The sequence below is a fragment of the Mustela erminea genome, chromosome 14 (assembly GCF_009829155.1).
Source record: "Mustela erminea isolate mMusErm1 chromosome 14, mMusErm1.Pri, whole genome shotgun sequence".
NCBI classification, from domain to species: Eukaryota; Metazoa; Chordata; class Mammalia; order Carnivora; family Mustelidae; genus Mustela; species Mustela erminea.
The window spans coordinates 51,378,238-51,399,791 of record NC_045627.1 but is presented as its reverse complement, the minus strand read 5'-3'; the positions used below and the strand labels follow the sequence as shown (position 1 = coordinate 51,399,791).

General features: G+C 36.6%; 1 protein-coding gene across 11 annotated transcripts in view; it reads right to left on the bottom strand.

Moving 5' to 3' along the window:
* Positions 1-21,554, bottom strand: part of MAPK8 (mitogen-activated protein kinase 8) — a 103,691-nt gene that overhangs the window by 64,389 nt on the left and 17,748 nt on the right. The window lies entirely within an intron of this gene.

Below are 21,554 nucleotides of genomic sequence, written 5' to 3'. Positions count from 1 at the left end.
GTTCCACATCAGACTCCTTCCTCTGAGGGGAGCCTGTTTCTCTCTCTGCCTGCTCTGCCTGCTGCTCCCCTTGCTTATGCTCTGTCCCTTTAACAAATTAAATAAAATCTTAAAAAAGAAAAAGTATCTTAACCTTGGAATATATTTTCAATATCTTTTATTTATTAAACAGTTATTTTATATTGTGTCTGACCATTCCTGTTTTCCAGCAGGTCTGCTGCTGACTCCTGTTTACAGTTTTTAGCTTCTTTATGTTTTTATTTTTGACTGTCAGTTGTTCTACTTATTTGAAATTTTATTTCTAGGAAAACTTTCACCCTGGGATAGAGATGAGTTTCTCCAGTGAGAATTTGTATTTGCTTCTACCAAGAGCCTAGAGATACTCACAGCCACTGCTTGAACACTACAATCTGGTAAAAACTCCAAATCAAATTATCTTAGGAAAACGTTTTTTAGACTACTTAGGTGGTGTTAAATTCAAATCATGAATCACATGAACATCAGCTGGGTTCCTCAAAATTATCAGCAATGATCTTGCCCCAACATACCTAGATTAATGGTTCTCAGAGTGTGATCCCCAACCAGCAAAGTCAGCATCACCTGGAAATTTACTAGAAATTCTCAGGCCTTATCACGTATCTACTGAATCACAAACTCTGGCAATATCAGCTAGCATTATGTGTTTGAATAAGCCCTCCAGGTGATTCTGATATATATTAAAAACTGAGAAGCACAGAGAAAATCAATTTTCCTTGCAGTCTTGACAGCTGATGGGGTCAGTGGAGGTTTCCAGTTTAGCCCACTGAGACTCAGCTTTAAGGGGAAAAGGATGAGTTACTAGACTCCACACCTCAAAGACCTTATTATTTCTTCAAATTCCTCAATGCCTCCTGGAGCTGAGGAAATTCAATTTTACCAAGTATCACAAATGACCTCTGAATGAAAATCAGTTTAAGTGCCACATACTTAACTTTTCATAGATCCCATGCCTTCACCTAGTTTTTTTTTTTCTGACAATTTTTGATGGTTTAGCTAGAATTCTTAATTCTTTTTATTTTGAAGTAACTATAGATTCATAGAAAGTTGCAAAGGTCGTACAAAGAGGTCCATGTAACCTGCATCCAGTTTTCCTAAAGGTTGTATCTTATTGGACTACCATATAAAATCAAAACTAGGAACGGACATTGGTATAACATGTGTGTATAGTTCTACATCATCTTATCACATTTGTAGATCTGTGTAACTACGACCAACACAATCAGAATACAGAACTATTCTATCATCACAAAGACTTTATAGTCACATCCACCTCCCTCTTTTCTTACCCTCCTCTCCCTAATGTCTGGCAACAACTAACCTCTTACCTCTTCTCCATTTCTACAGTTTTGTCATTTCAAGAGTGTTATATAAATGGAATCATATTAGCTATTCTTCGAGATTGACTTTTTTCACTTGCAGAAATGTCTTTAAGATCTATTCAGGTTGTTGCTTATATCACTTTCCTTTTTTATTGCTAGAAAGCATTCTACAGTATGGATGCACCACAGAGAAATCATTCACCTATGGTAGGACATTTTAGTTAACTATTGCTGGTTGTTACAAATAAAGCTGCTATGAAAAATCAAATACAGGTTTTTGTATGGACAATTTTCCTTTTTCTGGGATAAATGCCTAGGAATGCGATTGCTGGGCCATATGGTAAGACTATGTCTAGCCTTTAAAACACTACCAAATTATTTTCCAGAGTAGCTGTACCATTTAACATTCTTACCAGCAATGTATGAGAGACCCAGTTTCTCTGCCATCCTTGCTAGCATTTGGTATTGGCACTTTTTTACTTTAATGGTTCTGATACTTGGGTAGATCTATCTCATAATCTTAATTTACACTTACCTGATGGCTGATGATACTGAGCAACTTTTTATATGTTTGTCATCCCTATACCCTCTTCAGTAAAACATTTCTTCACATCTTTTGCCCATTTTCTAATTGGACTGCTTTACTACAATTAGGTAAGAATTCTTTACATATTTCAGTTATGACTGCTCTGTCAGATATGCGGTTTGCTAACATTTTCTCCCAGTATGTAGTTTGTCTTTTCATCCTATTAATAGGTCTTTAATGGAGCAAATGTTTTTGGTTTTGGTGAAGGACAATTTGATTTTTTTTTTTTCTTACATGAATTGTGCTTCTGGGTCACATCTAGGAACTCTTCACCAAGTCCTAAATCTCAGAGATTTTCCCCCTATGTTTCCTTTTAAGTTTTATGGTTGTAGGATTTACATTGAAATCTATGATCTACTTTGAATTAATTTTTGTGTAATGTATGAGGTTTAGGTTGCAGTTCATTTGACTGTCTATATATACCCCATTATGCCAGCATCATCTGCTGTAAAGACCATATCCTTCCTCCATTTTCTTTTGTACGTCTACCAAAAATAAACTGGCCTTACCTATGTGGAGTCATTTCTGGGTTTCTAGTCTGTCCCAGTGACGTACAGGTCTGTCTACCAGTAACATAGTCATAATTATTTTAGTTACATAATAAGCCTTGAAATCATGTAAAGTAGTTCTTCCCACTTTTTCTTCCTTTTTCAAAATTATTTTAGCTATTCTATTGCTTCCTTTGTCTTTTCACATAAATTTTAGGATGATTTTGTCTATACCTACAAAAATATCTTGCTGAGATTCCAATAGGGATTTTGTCAAACTTGTTTATCCATTTTGAGAAAAGACTTCTGTACTTCATTGAGCCTTCCAACCTATGAATAAAATATTTCTCTCCACTTATTCAGATCTTAGATTTCTTTCCTCAGCATCTTATATTTTTCACTATAAAAGTCCTATACGTGCTTTTCTAGTTTCATATCTAAGTATCTCACTTTTTTAAAGCAATTACAAATGGTACTGGTATTTTTAATTGGAGTTTCTACATGTTCATTGCTAGAGTGTAAGAAACTGCTTTTTGTATGTTGGTCTTGTATCTTGTGATCTTGATGAACTCACTTGTTAGTTCTACACTTTTTTGTAGATTATCTGGAATTTTCTACACATACGATCATATCTTAGGAAAACAGGAACAGTCTCATTTCTCCTTTTCCAATCTGTACCTATGCCCTTTTTTCCCCTCTTGTGCTGGCTGGGACTTCCAACACTATGCTGTATAAGAGTAGTGAAAATGGACATCCTTGACACCTTGTTCCCAATCATAAAGGTAAAATATTCATTCTTTCATCAAGTATAACATCAACTGTATGTTTTCTGTACAAGATCTTTATCAAGGTGAAAAAGTTCCCCTCTATTCTTAGTTTTCTGAAAGCTTTAGTCATGAATGGTGTACAGCTTTGTCAAATGCTTTTTCTACACTAATTTATATGACCAAGAGATTTTTCTGTTTACATGAGTGATTACACTGGCTGATTTTCAAATATTGAACCAACCTTGCATCCATGGAATAATGTCCACCTAGCCACAGTGTATATTTTATTATATATTGCTAAATTATATTTACATTTTGTTAAAAATTTTTTGCATCTATATTTATAAGAGGGATAAAACTGGTCTGTAGCTTTCTTTTTTTGTAATGTCTTTGTCTGATTTTGTGACATGGTTAATACTAGTTTCATAAAATGAATTAGGAAGGGTTCCTTCATCTTGTACATCCTGGCAGAGATTATGTAGAAAAAGTGTGAATTCTGCAAGCATTTGGTAGAATTCTCCAGTGAAACCATCTGGGTTCAGTTTTCATTTTAAAATTACAAATTTTATTTTCTTAATAGTTACAGAGCTATTCAAATTAAATTATACCGTGTGAGTTGTGGCAGCTTGTGCTTTCTGAGAAATCGGTTCATCAAAGCAGCTGAGACTTGTTCTTTGTTGAGAATTTCTATTTTTTCCTTTATTTCAATTATGTTTGCAATCGCTTGTTTGAAACATTTTCTTGATACTGCTTAAAAATCCTGTCAGTTAAGTATGACATATGTGTTATCTTGATGCTGGCATGTATTAACAGTCTTTTCTAATTTTAGTTGAGAAACTTCTGGTTCTTGATATATTTTCAAGTGAAACCTGGATATTTGAGGTATTATAAGACCCTGCATCTTATTTAAATATTCTGTTATATCAGGCTTCCTCTAACACTGCTCTGGTGATGAAAGTACACAGCTCATTACTGCCTAGCATGGGTGGTAGTACAGATTCTTCCCCAGGTTTTGTTGACCACATTGGGCTGGGAGAGAAGTTGGAGCTCTCTGCTATTCTTGGTTAAGGTGGGAGTTCAGGATCCTCATCAGTACTGCTCTGGCTGAAAATAGTACTAGTGACTACTCCCCACATCACCTCCACTAACACCATGTGGGAAAGGGTTGCCTTGTCATGCCTTAGGAGAGTGGAAGTCTGGGTCCCTACAGAGCCTTTGCTAATCAAGGTGATTTTTTCTATGTATTTGGCTGGAGAAGAGTGGTTGTTGCCTGAAAGTTTTCTCTCCCACTAAGCTATTCCCTTCTTGGTCCTTGGCTAAAAAGAGGATAGACTTTCACAGAATTTTATCTGAGCCCAACATTTCAGGGTTGCCAACTTCTCCACACCCTCTCTCCAATATATGAGGCAACAAGAAAACCCAGGATTTTTACCATCATGTTGAGTCCTAAGGTCCCAAGCAAACCTACCTTTTCTCCACTTTTCAGGCGCTTATATTTGTTTTACCCACAATGTCCAGGGTTTTTAGTTATACTTGAGAAATAGGGGAAAGTATATCTATGTCATCTCTTTGGAAGCCTCACTTTAAAGTTTACATTTATATTTTCTTCAGTGTTAAGACTGGTTAAGAGGGGTAGGCTCTGTGTGTGTGTGTGTGTGTGTGTGTGTATGTGTGTGTGTGCTAGAGTGTGGGGTGTATATGTGTGTTAAAAAAATCAGATCTTTGACTCAAAGAGATGGTCCTATTTCATTCATACCCCTCCCTGTGCCACTAAAAATACCTGGCAATTTTACTTATTACAAAATATTTAGAATTGGCTTTCTAGCAGAAAATAACAAAAGAACCCAAGGCTTATATACTTGCTGATTCAGAAGCCAAATTGAGTAGTGAAGGCAGTTAAGTCAACCACAAGGAAATAAAGTGGGGAATAAAGTGGGGAATTCACAGGAATATTGGATCAAGTCACAAAACTGGGAAATCTTTACAAGTTTATCTAAATCTTTAATATTTCCTATGGTCTTGTTTATTCTCTGCATACTTTAATTTCAGAGTAAAATGTTAAAATCTCCCACTATGATTTATCAATTAAAAAAGACACTTTCTCTTCTTGCTAATGTTTTATCCCTTTAATTCCAACACATCTGATATTAGTAGTATTCTTAGTATCCTTTACAATTTCATAATCTTTTTTTTTTAAGTTCATGAATTTATTTTTAACATTTAACCATCCTGAATCACTTGGTTTTTAAATGGTTTTCTTTTAGAAAGCATCTACCTACCTTTTTCTGACTCCACCAGGATTTCAGTGGGCAGAGAGGAAAAAAGAATGAGAAAGATGCACAATCATATTAAAATCACCTAAAATTCCTAAACTTCTACAGCATTTTAACTTTTGTCTCATAGCAATTGTAACTATACAATTTGGGCACATTTACATACATACTATCTCTCCATGGACCAGAGGCATTTGGAGGATAAAAAGTTTTTTATTACTTTTTAAATAATTTCCCGAAGTATGTAACACGTTGCCTTATTTATATAAGATATTTAAAAGATATATTTTGAATTTATATTAGACAGGAAGATTAGTCTCACAGCCCTAAGATGCTAGAAAAATCTATCAACAATGGGATCCTAATAAGCAGTCTGCCAGTTTAGATATGTATGCTGAGGATGGCCACCAACAAGATACTGTCACCTTCTACAGAGTGGCCTGATGTGAAACTCCCCAAAGCAGGAATGAACAGAAGAACTGCTTTGGTTAAGTACATGATGGAAAACTAATGACTACTGGGAAACAACAGCAGATGGCCAATCTGGCAACAACATTTAATGGGGGTAGCTCTTTAGGAATGAAGATGAAGAGGAAGTTATAAATAGAACCAGAATCTGTAAACGCAAAAGTGGCTCACAAAAATCTGTGCAGTATAAAAAAATGAATATAAAGAAGCAAATCTGTTACCCTAAACTTTCTATAATTCATCTGGACCATATTTCCTTATAATAATTTTCAAAGGTGACCAACCATAGTTGCCTTTAAATTATCTATGGTCACTGAGGAAACCCATAATTAGAGTCAAAATATCATCTGGTCTTTGTTTACCCTGTCTATTCTATTTTACCAACTACTCAACTTGCATTCCCTTAAATGTATCCTGGGTAAATGAGAGAGACTGGAGGTATACCAGCACATACATACATGTTATGTTCAAAGGGTAATCTGTCTAGAATTAAAATACTAGAAACCCACATATCAAATAATGCAGGTTTATAACTAATAAGTTTATAGCACGTATTTCCATATATATATTTTTCCATATGTCACCACCTTCTTTTCTTTGTCTCCATCACTTCTGGCTCCCTGACCTCTACTGCCTTTTTTTGAAAACAGTAGAAATAGGGCACCTGGGTGGCTCTGTCCCTTAGGTGCCTGCCTTCGGCTCAGGTCATGATCTCAGGGTCCTGGGATTGAGCCCCATGTCCGGCTGTCTGCTCAGCAGGGAGTCTGCTTTTCTCTCTCTTTCTTTCTGCCTCTCCCCCAGCTTGTCTTTGAGCGCTTTGTCTCTCTCCTTCTCTCTTGAATAAATAAATAAAATCTCTCTAAAAAAAGAAAGAAAGAAAGAAAACAGTAGTAATAAAAACCTACAAAAGCTGCAGCACTTGCCTTGTGAAGCAAGACTGCAATCAACTGAAGCCTTCAGTTCAGGTCAAGTGAAGTCAATTATTTTGAGAACTAGGCCTAGCACCCACCACCTCAGAGAAAAGGGTGATACAATTCATAATGGCTATCATTTCATCAAAACACTACTTTTAATGCCCAACCGAATGCCCATCATCATCCCCATGGAATTCTATACCTCTCTGACTTGCGACCAAGGCTTCCACACTTCCTCAACCTTCCCTATCTTTACATAGAGCCACTAAATCTGCGGCTCCCAATTCCCCTATATTCTCAATCTTTTTTTCCAAACATTTTCTTTGCTTCTTTGCTTTGAATAAAACCTTGTCATCTCAAAACACCACTTATGCTGCCTCCTCAAATGGTTGTATACGTATCTTGCTTACTCCCCATTACTACTATTATTCCCATACTCTCTAATGAGACATATACACAAAAACTTGCTCCTTTAAAGCTCATGTTACTCAGCTATAACACTCATCCCCCTCTTTGCTGCTATGACCTACCAGTCTCCCTGTTACCTCCCTCATTCACTAAGGACTTTCCTGCTTAGTTAAAGTCTTTCCCTTTACCCTAAACCCTATCATCCGCAGATATTATCAACATCCTTGAGATCAAACTGTCCAAAACGATAATCTTTCAGTTTTTGATATCCTCATCTACAGTAAGTCTACCTCTCCATCTAACCCTAGCTACCTCTTCCCCTGTCCACTATCTGGGATTGAGTCATCATTTGAAACTGACCCACTTACAGAAAACAGTTAAGGTATGCCATTCTAACTACAATCTCTTCTCCAGGTAGCCTACTTATAACCACCCTCACAATAAACATTCTTTGAACTCAGATAGTCTTCTAGTACCTGAATTTTCTAACTTGTCCCTATCATTCATATATATATATGCCAATTTAAATTCCATGTTCATCCTGTTAAAAATACTCTTAGGAATATCTTAAACTCCTTAAATTCCTGTTTTGCAAAATCCCAAGTCCAGATGAACTCAGACACCTGCTTTTGTGATGCTCACGCCCAAGGGGAGGTAGAAAAAGTAACACAAAAGGACAGATAACTTTCACTTCATGATCAACCTCAATGAGTGTACAATGTCTTTTCTCTGTTAAAATTACTTTCCATTCTCTACAAAATTTATTTAAAATTTTCTCCCATCTCTTCAAACTCCCAATTCCCATCATTTCTTTCTCTTTACAGAAGAGCAGCTCTCAAACAAGAAGTCTTGCAACATCTGGCTACTAAGCAGCCTATATACACTGTTAACACCCTCTAATCTGGCTTCTGCTTCCATCAGAGGTCTCGAAGATTACCAATGAAATACTCTGTCAATCTACATTTAACCTGATCTTTCAAAAGTACCTGAGACAGCTGAGCAACTGAATCTCTGAAGCATTCTCTTCCCTTGTGTTGTAAGTTGAAAAATGCTTCCCCCAAAATAGTAGGTCCTAAGAAATGTATATGTGATTTAGTCCTTGGTCTTGCCACATAGCTCCTAAGAGAAAATCTTTGCAGTTTCTGCAGTGGTGAGAGTGCCTTTGTATGCTAATTAGATGGCTGGGGGCTGGAGGCCATAGGTAGCTTCAGGATATGTACTAGTCCAAAGCACGATTAGAGGGCTGGCACCTCCAGCCCTATCCTCTGACCTCCAAGGAGGGGAGAATGGCTGAAAATTGATTACATCACTAGACACTGGTGATTTACTCAATCTTTTTTTTTTTTTTAAGATTGTATTTATTTATTTGACACAGAGAGAGAGAGAGAGAGACAGCACAAGGGGGGAGTGGAAGGCAGAGGGAGAAGGAGGAATGTGGGGCTCAATCCCAGAACCCTGGATTATGACCTGAGCCAAAGGCAGACCTTTAACAGACTGGGCCTAACCAACTGAGCCTGTATGAACCACCTAGACACCCCTGATTTAAACAACCTTGCTTACACAGTAAAACTCTTTATAAAAACTCCTTAACAGTGGGGTTTGGAGAGCTTCCAAGTTGGTATATACCTCAAGGTGCTAGAACAGTGGCGTGATTAGAAAGGTCATGAAACTCTTTAAACTCTTCCCCCATGCCTTGTCCTATGGATTTTTCTTCCATCTGGCAATTCCTGAGTTGTACCCTTTACAATAAACTAGCAATAATAGGTAAAAGTGCTTCTCCGGCCTCTGTGAGTCATTTCTTAAATATTATCAAACTGAGGTGAGGGGTTGTGGGAATCCCCAAACCTTGACTTTACAACCATTTAGTCAGGAGAAGCCAGACTTACAACTGACATCTGAAGTTGGGGCAATCTTGTGGTACTAGGTACTAGTGGTACTAGGCCTTTAACCTGTGGGGTCTTTTAATAGTGTCAGTCCTGAACTGCAGAACACCCATCTAGTGTCCAGAAAATTGGAGAGTTGGTTGGTATGAGAAAAAAACCCACACATTTGGTGTCAGAAGTGTTGTGTAGCCAAAAACAGCTCAGGGTAAAGCTTTGGCAGATAGGATTACATTAAGGATCTTGAGATAAGATTATCCAGATGGACCCTGAATGCCATCGTAAATATCCTTACAAGGCAGAGAATGATTAGACAGAAAAGGGGAAGCTATGTGACCACAGAGGCAGTGAGTGGAGTGGTGGGGCCACAATTCAAGGAATACTGGCAGCCACCAGAAGCTGAAAGACTCTCGAGAGGGAGCTGGCCATGCCAACACCTTGATTTGGACCCAATAATACTGATTTCAGACTTGTTACCTCCAGAACTATGACAGAATATAAATTTCTGTTGGTTCAAGGCACTAAAATTGTGATAATTTGTTAAAGCAGCCAGAGAAAACCAATACCCTAGGGCTTCTTTACCAACTCACTGTCCCAGTATGCTAAAAACAGTTCTCGGGCTTTTAATAATTAATCATTCTCCACCTAGAAATTGAAAAAAAAAAAAAAAAGAAAGAAAGAAAGAATGAACAAAATTCTTCAAAGGCTATGACTTCTATTCCCTTACTGATTCATTTCACCCACATCCACAGCAGTTACCACCAACAAAACATATCCAAATGTGTATTTTCAACTCTGACTTCTCCTCTGATTTCAAACTCAACTTGCCTACTTGATAATTCCATTTAGATGTTTCAAAAGTACCTCTAATTCAACACCTCTAAAAACCAAACCTGGTCCTTCTTCCAGTGTTCCTTGTCTTAACAAATGGTATTCTGCCCTCCAGTCACCATATTATCCTTCCCTCATTCCTTGGAATATGTTAAGACTCTCTCCTGATAGCTTCTGCATATGTATTCTCTCAGCCTAGATTACTCTCTGCAAGTTCTACTCAACCTACTTCCTCTCCTTACTATTGTGGAGCTCCTGCTCATTCTTTAAATCTCCAATTTCAGCTCAGCTGACAACTTCTCAGGAAAGCTCTCTCTCACTCTGCAATCTAAATTGAGTGTCCTTATACACCTTCACGATACCAAGTTCTCCTTCAGATCATTTACCAGAGTTCTAACTGCTTGCTTATTTTTGTGATTAATTCTCTTCTCCACTAAACTATAAACTCCAAAATGGCAGGGAATGCTTGCTTTCTTCATAAGCAAGCATAAGCATAATGCCTGGCATATGGGAAACACCAAATAATATTTGATAAGTAAACAAATGAAAACTGAAATATATGGCTTTAGATATGAGTGGCTTGCAAGTCACCTATACCTTTTACATTTAATTACTGGGGTTATTACGTTACCTACCGCTTTTTAAAAGTTTACATTATGCCAATTCACTTTCAGGAAAGACTTGTATAAGTACCTCTTTTCGTTAATCAAAAGAAAATCAAAGAGAATTTCTATTTTTATTAAAAAAAAAAGGCAAAGAATAAAAATAGCAGTTAGCATTTAAATGCAGGACACACCCCAAGAAACAATATACCACCAAGCTCCTCTCCAGCAACTACACTCAGCATCAAAGCATCAAATGACAATAGCTTTGAACTGTGTCTGTGAGCATCTGTGCATTATCTCAATTTATTTTGTGCCTTTGTTAGCAAAGTGTGTTCTGAGGTATCAGAAAAGCCTAAGGTTATTTTAGGTCTGGGAATGCTCAGAAACTTTTAAAATATATTAATGGTAACTGCTTCTTTGCTTTATGCCATTTTAGTGTACAAAGGTGTCACAGGAATGCTCTACTTTCAGATGGGGGAAGGTGGACCTGTAATATGTTTTAACCCTAATCCAGACATTAAGATTTTCCTAAAGTAGGAAAGCCTGGGTGGCTCAGTTGGTTAAGCAGCTGCCTTCGGCTCAGGTCATGATCCCAGCGTCCTGGGATCGAGTCCTACATCGGGCTCCTTGCTCCGCAGGGAGCCTGCTTCTCCCTCTGCCTCTGCCTTCCACTCTGTCTGCCTGTGCTCGCTCTCACTCTCTCTCTCTCTCTGACAAATAAGTAAATAAAATCTTAAAAAAAAAAAAAAAAAAAAAGATTTTCCTAAAGTAAAAACAATAACAAAAAAACCCACCACACACAAAAAAAACACAAAAAATCATTGTCCATGTTATCCATTGTATATTAAATATGGTTCAGTTCCTTCAAAAGAATAGTTCTTGCAGCATCTCTAAAAATAAAAATTAATAAAGCTGATTTTTCTGTCTGGCATGTTGGAGGACAAGGATCAGATTTACCCTCTTTCAGTAACTAGAAAGCAGAGAAAACACTATTATCACTGGACAACAATACAACACGTTATCAGACACTGGGCAACAGAGAGATTAGGTCTGCTACCTCTGAAAAAAGGAAAACAAAGTAGGTAAACTCTGTAACTGCCCTGCAGTTCTGCCTGGGGGCCCTCTCCAGACCACTGTGGAGAACACTGCCACACATAACAGCATGGCAGCTTCGAAGAGTTGAGAAGCTGTATCAGGAAGACAAAGGTGTCTGGAATCTTGAGGGCAGAGGAGAGAGAGAAGAGAGCTGCTCAGAGGAGAAAGAGCTCCAGAAATCAGCACAGGGTCCTCTTGTACCTTTGGCTGAATACTAATGTACACAAAGTAAGGCAAAATTCCCCAGGACTGAGGAACAGGACAACTGCCAGGGAGCTACAAAGATGAACAATTTCCAGAACTCATTCAGAAACAAGGATAAAAATAACCAGACTTCAGACAAGGAAACTACAATTTTAAAGTACTGAAAAACAAAATGTCAATCCAGAAATACATACCATTTGCCTTTTTCATTCTCATTCACAAATGTACAAGAACTTTCCAGAGCCTAAGAGATCTGTTATTTCGTAACAGATATTACTTTTTTTTTTTTTGGAAAAGCTACTTTTCACAAAAAAAAGGTTGTTCATGTCAAGAAAAAAAGTTATCAGTGTTAACTTGTAACTGGCTTATTATTTTACAAAAACTGGTATTTCTTAAAGTTCTTAATTTTAGTTTCTAATAAGGTAAACTTTGAGAGCTATAGCCCATATAAAGAAAATGCCTTTGAAATCTTCACTTATTTTTAACAACATAAAAATATTTCAAGACTAAAAAAATGTGGTAATCATAGCTTTAGAAGCAGTGGACGAATCACATTACTGGTCATTCCCTTGTGGTGCCAAAGAGCCTATGCTAAACTTTTTCATTACAAAATCAACTTTCCTAATACAAAGCTTTCTTGTGGTGTCAATCTGAGTAATGCATATCTTTAAAAAGAGTTTTTCCATGCCATCTAAGTTGTTTAGTTATTAGTATATACTTGTCTATAAATTTCCCTTCATCTGCAGGATATGTTGCCACATTCCTTTCTTACTCTAGGTATTGGTAACTTGGGGACTCTCTTTTCTTAAACTAACCAGTCTGGCTTCAGATATCAATTTTGGTAATTTTTTTCTCAGAAATTAACTGTATAAATCTTGGCCTTCAAGTACTTGACCCAGACAGGGTTTCTGGTGATGGCCCCGTGAGTCCTCATAGAATACTATGTCAATAATGATATAATGAAATATTTCAACATTCAGAAGATATGCAGACCTCACTAAACCACTATTTTCCAAATGATCAATGCACTGGCATAGGATTCATTTAAATGCAAGACATACCAATGGATTTTAATATAATTGAATATGAAAAAATTATTTATATAATTTCAGATTTCACATGGCTGTTATATTATCAAATTTTAATGTAGTATAAAAGAGAAATATTAAAATAATCTGTATGATAAAATGGGAAACTCACATTAGCACTGCAACTGTATACTGAAAAATAATGGTGTCTCAAAGGTAAGGCACCTGTGCAACTAAATAGAGTTGTGAGCTACTTTTTCATGGAATACCATTTTTACTTGAAACAATGAATGATACACAAACTATTAATCTGGAGTAGGGTATCTAGAAGATATTTTCTTGAAAATGAACAAAGTAAGCCTATTAGGTCAAGGGAAACAAATGACAAAATTTACCCTAAGGATAAAATTCAAACGTTCAAGTGAAAATTAAAATTCTGGATTCTGGAAAATTTAAATCTGTTCTTGTGAATGCTGGCAGCTTCTTAAGATATTTCTAATAAGATAAGCAGTGATATGAACAAATAATTTCTTAATATCCTATAATGCAGCCACTCTAAATTTCTGGGTCTCAGGATCCCATATATTCTTTAAAAAAAAAATTTTTATTCATTTATTTATTTGACAGAGATGGACACAATGAGAGAGGGAACATAAGCAGAAGGAGTGGAAGAGGGAGAAGCAGGCCTCCGGCCAAGCAGGGATCAAGGGATCAAGCGGGGCTTGATCCCAGGACCGTGAGATCATGACCCTGAGCCGAAGGCAGATGCTTAATGACAGAGCCACCCAGGTCCCCCTCCCATATACTCTTTAAAATTGTTGAGGATCCCAAAGAACTTTTATTTATAATTTACACTGATTATATCTATCAATATGTACTATGTTAGACATTAAAAACTGAATGTTTAAAACTTCAGTTATACTTAAAATACAATAATAACAGGGCACCTGGGTGGCTCAGTGGGTTAAGCTGCTGCCTTTGGCTCGGGTCATGATCTCAGGGTCCTGGGATCAAGTCCCGCATCGGGCACTCTGCTCAGCGGGGAGCCTGCTTCCTCCTCTCTCTCTCTCTCTGCCTGCCTCTATGCCTGCTTGTGATCTCTCTCTGTCAAATAAATGAATAAAATCTTAAAAAAAAATACAATAATAACAAACCTATTACATGTTACTGTAACTAGTATTTTGGTAGAAAATACTTTTTTTAAAACACTTTTGAGAAGAGTGCCATTGTTTTACATTTTTACATATTCCTTTCCCTGTTGGCTTAATTTCAGACAGCTGGATTCTCTTATGTCCTTCTGAGCTCTGTTGCCACATCACAGGTCAGGTAATGTGGCCTCTGGAAAACTTGAGAACAAGCACAGAAAGAGCAAATAACAACTAAGTATTGCTATAAAAACAGTCTGACTTCATGGAACCCTTGAAACCCCTTCCTATATTTTCTACTGTTAAAGTTCAGAGATGTTAACAAACCTTAGAAGACTGAGATACGGAGACCAACACTGCAAATCTCTTACAAAACTTCTTACTTCACTAAGGACACATTTCTTTTAGAGCAAAATCTATTTTTCTCTTCCTCTCATTAGCACTAGATAACATTCTTTTCAAAAGAAATGTTCCCTAACTTTAAAGAATTATCAGCAGGCCTTAATAACCAAAGGGAGGCAGAGAAGAGAAAATTACACCAGGAAGTAAGATGCAGTAAATCCCATGTTAACATACCAAAGCACTGAAATTAGAACGCTAAGAATCTTGAATTTCCAGCAAAATATTCTCTTAAAATAAAAATACTTCCTATACAGTACCAGCAGAACTATGTACACCAGAAAACTTGTTACAACTATTCAGCTCTCTTTGTACCTTATATGAAGTCTTTTCACTTACTCTCCTTTTATATCATCACACTTCAAAATTCACACTCTAATTTGGTTTACTGAATGTTTTTATTAAGGAGATCTTTTTGGAGATCATCACTGTTCAAGAAAATACTTATCTCCTGACAAAAAGAATTGCAGCAAAGGCCAATAGAGCAAAACAATGAAATACAAGGCTCTGAATTCTTCCAATTAGGGATCTCAAAATTCTATTGCTTAAATAACTAATGCCCACAATGCCACACCAAAGCATTACAGGAATATGGTGTTGCCCACTGCACCATAATTAAGAAGAAAGAAAGGGCAGAACTTGATGCAAAACCACATACAACACTTCCACTTAACCATCACAGGAGAGGCCACACATAGCAGTGATTAAAGCTCAGACTCTGGAGCAGATTATCTGGATTCAGATTCTGGCTCCACCACCCTGAGCAATTAACTTCACTGCCTGAGTTTTCCCATCTATAAAGTGGAGGATAGAGTAGAGTAATGGAGATTGTCAGAAAGACTAAATGTGTTAATTGTTAAGTGCTAGCAGATAGTATTTGTTCAAAAAACAAAAAACAAAAACCAAAACCAAAACCCTTAAAGCTCAAACACTTTAAATATAAATGATGAAATAATTTTAGAGATGCAAAAAAGCCAAATGAAATAATTCAGAACACTGCATACTCAATTTTCTAACTTCTTAAAAAGGTATGCAATGTGGTACGCAATTATCTTTTAACACAGCACAAGCGCAAACTGCTAAAGTTCAACTCAGCTTCAGGGACTTAATACAAGAATCTGAGTATATTTGAATACCTTTATGCCTACACATACTGAACAAGAAAACATTCTGTTTTTGAAATAAGGAAAGATGTAAAAAATAAAAGCATGGACAGGATATCTCTGTTGCTCTGCAGACTGCTGAAGAAAAGCAAAAAGCATAATCCTTTGTGGCAAATCTGTTCCAAGTCTAAGTGAAAGAAATGAATAATTATGCAAAACTCAGACTAAAACTAATTTCCTAAAAAATGGAGTGTTCCAGGCTGAAGCAGGGTAAGTACAACTCGAAACACAGACATCTTGTTCTGCCAGGAAGTACTCAATGACCAACAAGGTCAGATCAAAATGATAGAGCCATCACTTCAAGAAATTCCCACTGGCCAAATCTAGAGCCATGCGAGTATGAAAAAGAATAAAGACACATGAAACAAGCAAAAGGGGGTGGGGGAACAGAGCAGAAATCAACGGAACTGAAAACAGAAAAATAAAACAACAAAAACAAAAGCTGTTTTTTGAAAATATAAATAAAATTGATAAACTCCTAGCCAGACTAAGAAAAAAAGAAAAAAAGAGGGAGAGACACAAATTACTAATATAAAACGTGAAAGGGGGTCAACACTACCGATTACAAGTACATTAGAAGAACAGTAAAAGAATATTATGAAAAATTCTATACTCATAAATGTGTTAACTGAGATGAAATAATAGGCCAATTCTGTGAAAGATAAAATCTAACAAAGTTCACACAAACAGAAACAGATAATCAGAACATGACTTTATCAATTAAAGAAACTGAATCAATATTAACCTTTCCAAACTGTCAGCACCAAGTCCAGCTGTTTCACTGATGAAATCTACCAAATATTTATGGGAAAAAATGACATTAATTATGAATTCTCCACAATCTCTTCCAGAAATAGAAGCAAAAGAAATATCCTCTAACTCAATGACTACGGCCTTATCCTAATACCAAAATCAGATAAAGACAATACAGAAAAAGAAAATTACAGAACAGTATCTCTTACGAACATAGATACAAAAATCCTCAACAAAATATCAGCAACAAAATCCAAAAATATATAAAAAGAATTCTATACCACAACCAAAGGGTATTTATTCCAGGTATGCAAAGTTGGTCCTAAAATCTAATGTAACCAACCACATTCACAGGCTAAAGAAAAAAAGTCATACGATCATATCACTGGAAGAGGAAAAGCCATTTGGCAAAATCTTTTTTTTCCTCAATTGACAAAATCTAACACCCATTCATGATAAAAACTCTCAGAAAATTAGGACTAGAAACCATTCTCCTCAATTTGATGAAGAAATTCTCTAGCAAAACAAAACCCTATAATTAACATAAATTCAATGGTAAGAAACTGGATACTTTCCCTCTAGGTTTGGGAACAAGACAAGGATGTCCCCTCTCATCACTCGTATTTAGTATCATACAAAAATTTGTGACTACTGAACAACAAAAGAAAATAAGAAGTATATATATTGTAAAACAAAAAAATAAAGCTGTTCTTGTTTGTCAATGTGATTACATATGTAGTAATTCCTAAAGAATTCACACACAAAAAACTCCTAGTTGATAAAGTTGTTTCCTTTTGGGCATAAGTTAATTATAATACTGCTCTAAACATACACAGGCTGGAATTAAACAAGTAAATGGATCCTGTATGGTAGGAGGCAGGTTTCTCACTGTTAGAGGAAATTACTATCACTAAGGAGAGAATGCCAGAAAGATCCATGTGGTAATGGATTAGAACTGAAGACAGTAAGCACTCATGTTTAGCTTAATATAGACACAGATGGTTATACAAAATATTTATAGATATGTGTACAAACACAAATGTATGTGTGTTATTAATACATACACACATTCATTTCTTAGCTCTGTCTGCTGAGAGTGACTAAGAAAAGCCACATCCCAGAGGCAATAAGCACACCTAGTACCTAGATCTTGGTTTCTAATTCTCTAATACCATTCTCCAATATAAGGAAATAGAGTTCCTTGGAAAAGTGGTTGATTCTAAAAGTGGGGCAGAAAATAGGTAAGATAGGCTGGAAACACTTTGTAGTCGCAGAAAGTAAGGAAATCCTTAAAAAAAAAAAATTAAAAAAAGAAAGAAAGAAAAAAATTACCTGCTTTGATAGAGGTATGTTAAAGGAGCATAGTTGTACCAACTGGAAGACCTCTCACTGGCCAAAGCTGGAATAATTTGAGCAAGAAAATAAAGTAGAGCTGGGTTATAACTCAAAGTAGAAAATAATCATGAACTTATAACTGATACAAATTACTGAATTAATAAATGGGAGAAGATACAAATTACTGAATTAATAAATGGGAGAAGAGTTAAAACTCTCTGCAGAAAGATCCCACTAATTTATGCACTGTACTCTTAAGAAGACAAACATAACTCCTCACTCTTTGAGTGTGGCTGCACCTATTAACTTCTTGCACACAGCGACATCTGCCGAACGGTACAATGGGGAGTAGAAAGGGAGTCACTTTATAGTGGAGAAATCTGACAAACACTATTTCAGCCAGTGATCAAGGTCAACATCAGTAGCTGTAAACTATGTTAACAACATGTACCTCTGATATGATGTGATGAAAATGGTACTTTACCTCTATGATCTGTCTCCTCTAAACTCATAATCCCAGTCTAAAACTCAGAAAAACTTCAGACAAATTCCAACAAAGGGGAATCCTACAAAATACCTGACCAGTGCTCCTCAAAACTGTCAAGGTCATCAAAAACAATGAAGGAATGTCTGAGAACTCAATGACAAGAAGATTCTAAGGAGACAGACCAACTAAATATAATGTGGTATCCTGGATAGGATACCTGGAACAGAAAATAACAGAAAAAGGACATTAGGTAAAAACTATGGAAAACTGAATAAACTATGTACTTTGGTTAATAATAATGTATTGGGGTGCCTGGGTGGGTCAGTCCTGGGATTAAGCCCAGTGTTGGGCTCCCTGCTCAGTGGGGAGCCTGCTTCTCCGTCTCCCTCTGCCCCTCCCCTCCACTTGTGTGCACACACATTCTCTCTCTCTTTCTCAAATACAATCTTTTAAAAAAAGTATGTATTGATATTAGTCTACTAATTGTCATAAATGTACAATACTAATATAGGAAACTGTTGATAGTAAGAGAATCTGGGTGAGGGTATAAGGGAAATCTAGGTAATATGTTCTCATTTTTTCTGAAAAGCCAGAATTTCTAAAAAAGCCTACTAAAAAAGGAATAGTGAGGGGAAGGAGGCAAGATGGCATTAAAGTAGGGGACTTTATTTCATCTGGTCCCTTGAATTTAACTATGTAACTATCAAATCATTATGAGCACCTATAAATTCAATCTGAGATGTAAAAAAAGAATTGCTGGAATTCCACAAATAGAAAACCGACCACTTTTTGCAAGGTAGGGGGTGTGGAGAAGTGAATCTGAGGGGATATATCAGAATATAAATGGTGTGTGTGTGGGAGGGGGAAACTCCATAAGCTGGCTACTGGAAAGTGATATAGCTGTGGAAAACCTTCAGGGAACAAAAAGCCACAAAGAATCACCCCAAGCAGCTTACACTGAGCCCAGTCCCAGGCAAGGGGCAGTACAACTCTGCCCAGGCAAAGACATCAGAGAATCAGTACAGTAGCACCCTCGCCCAGAAGCCCAGCTGGAAAAATCAGGAAAACACTAAGTTTACTGAGCACACAGAAATGCAAAACTCCAGCATCGGGGAAAACAGTATATAGAATTTGAGATTTTTTTTTTTCTCATGATTCTTTTATATTTCAGTTTCAAATTTTCCTTTTCTTTTTTTCATTTTTCCCTTTTCAATGAGTTTCTTATTTTATCAACTATTTTTAAGTCTTTTTTAACCTTTATTTTTACATTTATACTTTGTAAATATATTCTTCATTTTTTACTTTTCACTATATTCAACTTTATTTTTGTACATATTCAAGTTTTGCTTCTTTTACAATTTCGGGATTTAATGTCTTCTAACAAACCGACCAAAAAACAGCTAAGACCAAGTGGATCACCCTGTTTTGTCCACTTGGGAAGATTATATTCTTTCCCCCCTCCCCTTTTCTCTCTCTGTCTCTGTCTCTCTCTTTTTTTTAAGTTTCCAACCTCTTTGGATTTGTCTAGTGTGCATTTTGCTTGGGTCATGGTTAATATTTTCTATTTTGTTCTCTTGTTCACCCGTTCTCCTCTAAGCAAAATAACTAGAAGGATGAATTTACAACAAAGGAAAAAACTGGGGTAATACTGTCACAGGCCTAATCTATATGGATGTCAGCAAAATGTCAGAGCTGGAATTCAGGATAGTGAATATAAAGTTACTAGCTGGGCTTGGAAAAAAACATCAAAGACACTAGAGAATCTCAGTGCAAAAATAAAATCTAATCAGGCCAAAATAAAAAATGTTTTAACTGAGATGCAGTCTAAAATGAATGCTCTAACCTCTAGGGTAAATGAGGCAGAAGAGCTGACACAGAAAACAAGATGAGAGGAAGGAAGCTAAGGAAAAGAGAGAAAAACGAATGGATCATGAGAGGAGGCTTTGAGAAATCAGTGACACCACAAAGCAAGACAGTATTAGAATTATTAGGGTCCTAGAGGAAGAAGAGAGAGAGAGGAGCAGAAGGTATATTTGAGCAAATCATAGCTGAGAACTTCCCTAATGTGGCAAAGGAAACAGACATTCAAGTCTAGCAGGCAGAGAGTGCACCCCCCCAACCCAAAATCAGTAAAACTAGATCAACACACTAGCATACAACAGTGAAGCCTGCAAATTTCAGAGATAAAGAGAAAATCCTGAAAGCAGCTCAAGATAAGAAGTCCTTAACCCACAGGGGTAGGAACATTACACTGGCAAGCAGACCTATCCAAAGACCTGGCAGACCAGAAAAGGCTGGCATGATATATTCAGGGTACTAAATGAGAAAACATGCAGCCAAGAATATCCAGCCAGGCTGTCATTCAGAATGGAAGGAGAGATAAAGGGTGTCCAGGACAAACAGAAACTAAAAGAATTTGTGATCATTAAACAAGCCTGTAAGAAACATTAAAAGGGAATCCTGTAAGCAAAGAGAGCCCAAAAGTAACAGACCAGAAAGAAACAGAGGCAATCTACAAAAACAGGGACTTTAGAGGTAATACAATGGCACTAAATTCATATCTTTCAATAGTTACTTGAATGTAAATGGGCTAAATGCTCCAATCAAAATACACAGGGTATCAGATTGCATAAAAAAAAAAAAGCAAGACACATCCATAGATGCTGTTTACAAGAGACTCATTTTAGACCTAAAGTCACCTCTAGATTTAAGAAGAACACAGACAGCAACCTCTTTGACCTTGGCTGCAGTAACTTCTTGTTAGACATACCTCCAAAGGCAAGGGAAACAAAAGCAAAAATGGACTATTAAGGAATTCATCAAGGTAAAAAGCTTTAACACAGCAAAGGAAACAGAAAACAAAATTAAAAGGCAATCTACAGAATGGGAGAAGATATTTGCAAATGACATATCAGATAAAGGGCTAGTATCCAAGATCTATAAAGAATTTATCAAACTCAATATCCCCAAAACAAATAATCCAGTCAAGAAATGGGCAAAGGACATGAACAGACATTTCTGCAAAGAAGACATTCAAATGACCAACAGACACATGAAAAAAATGATCCACATCACTAGGCATCAGGGAAATACAACAAAACCATAAGGAAATATTACCTCACACCAGTTGCAATGTCTAAAATTAACAAGAGAAGAAATAACAAATGGTGAAGATGTGGAGAAAGGGGAACCCTCTTACACTGTTGGTGGGAATGCAAGCTGGTACAGCCACTCTGGAAAACAGTATGGAGGTTCCTCAAGAAGTTAAAGATAGAGCTACCCTTTGACCCAGAAACTGCACTACTACTTACTCCAAAGATACAAATGTACTGATCTGAAAGGGCACCTGCACCCCAATGTTCATAGC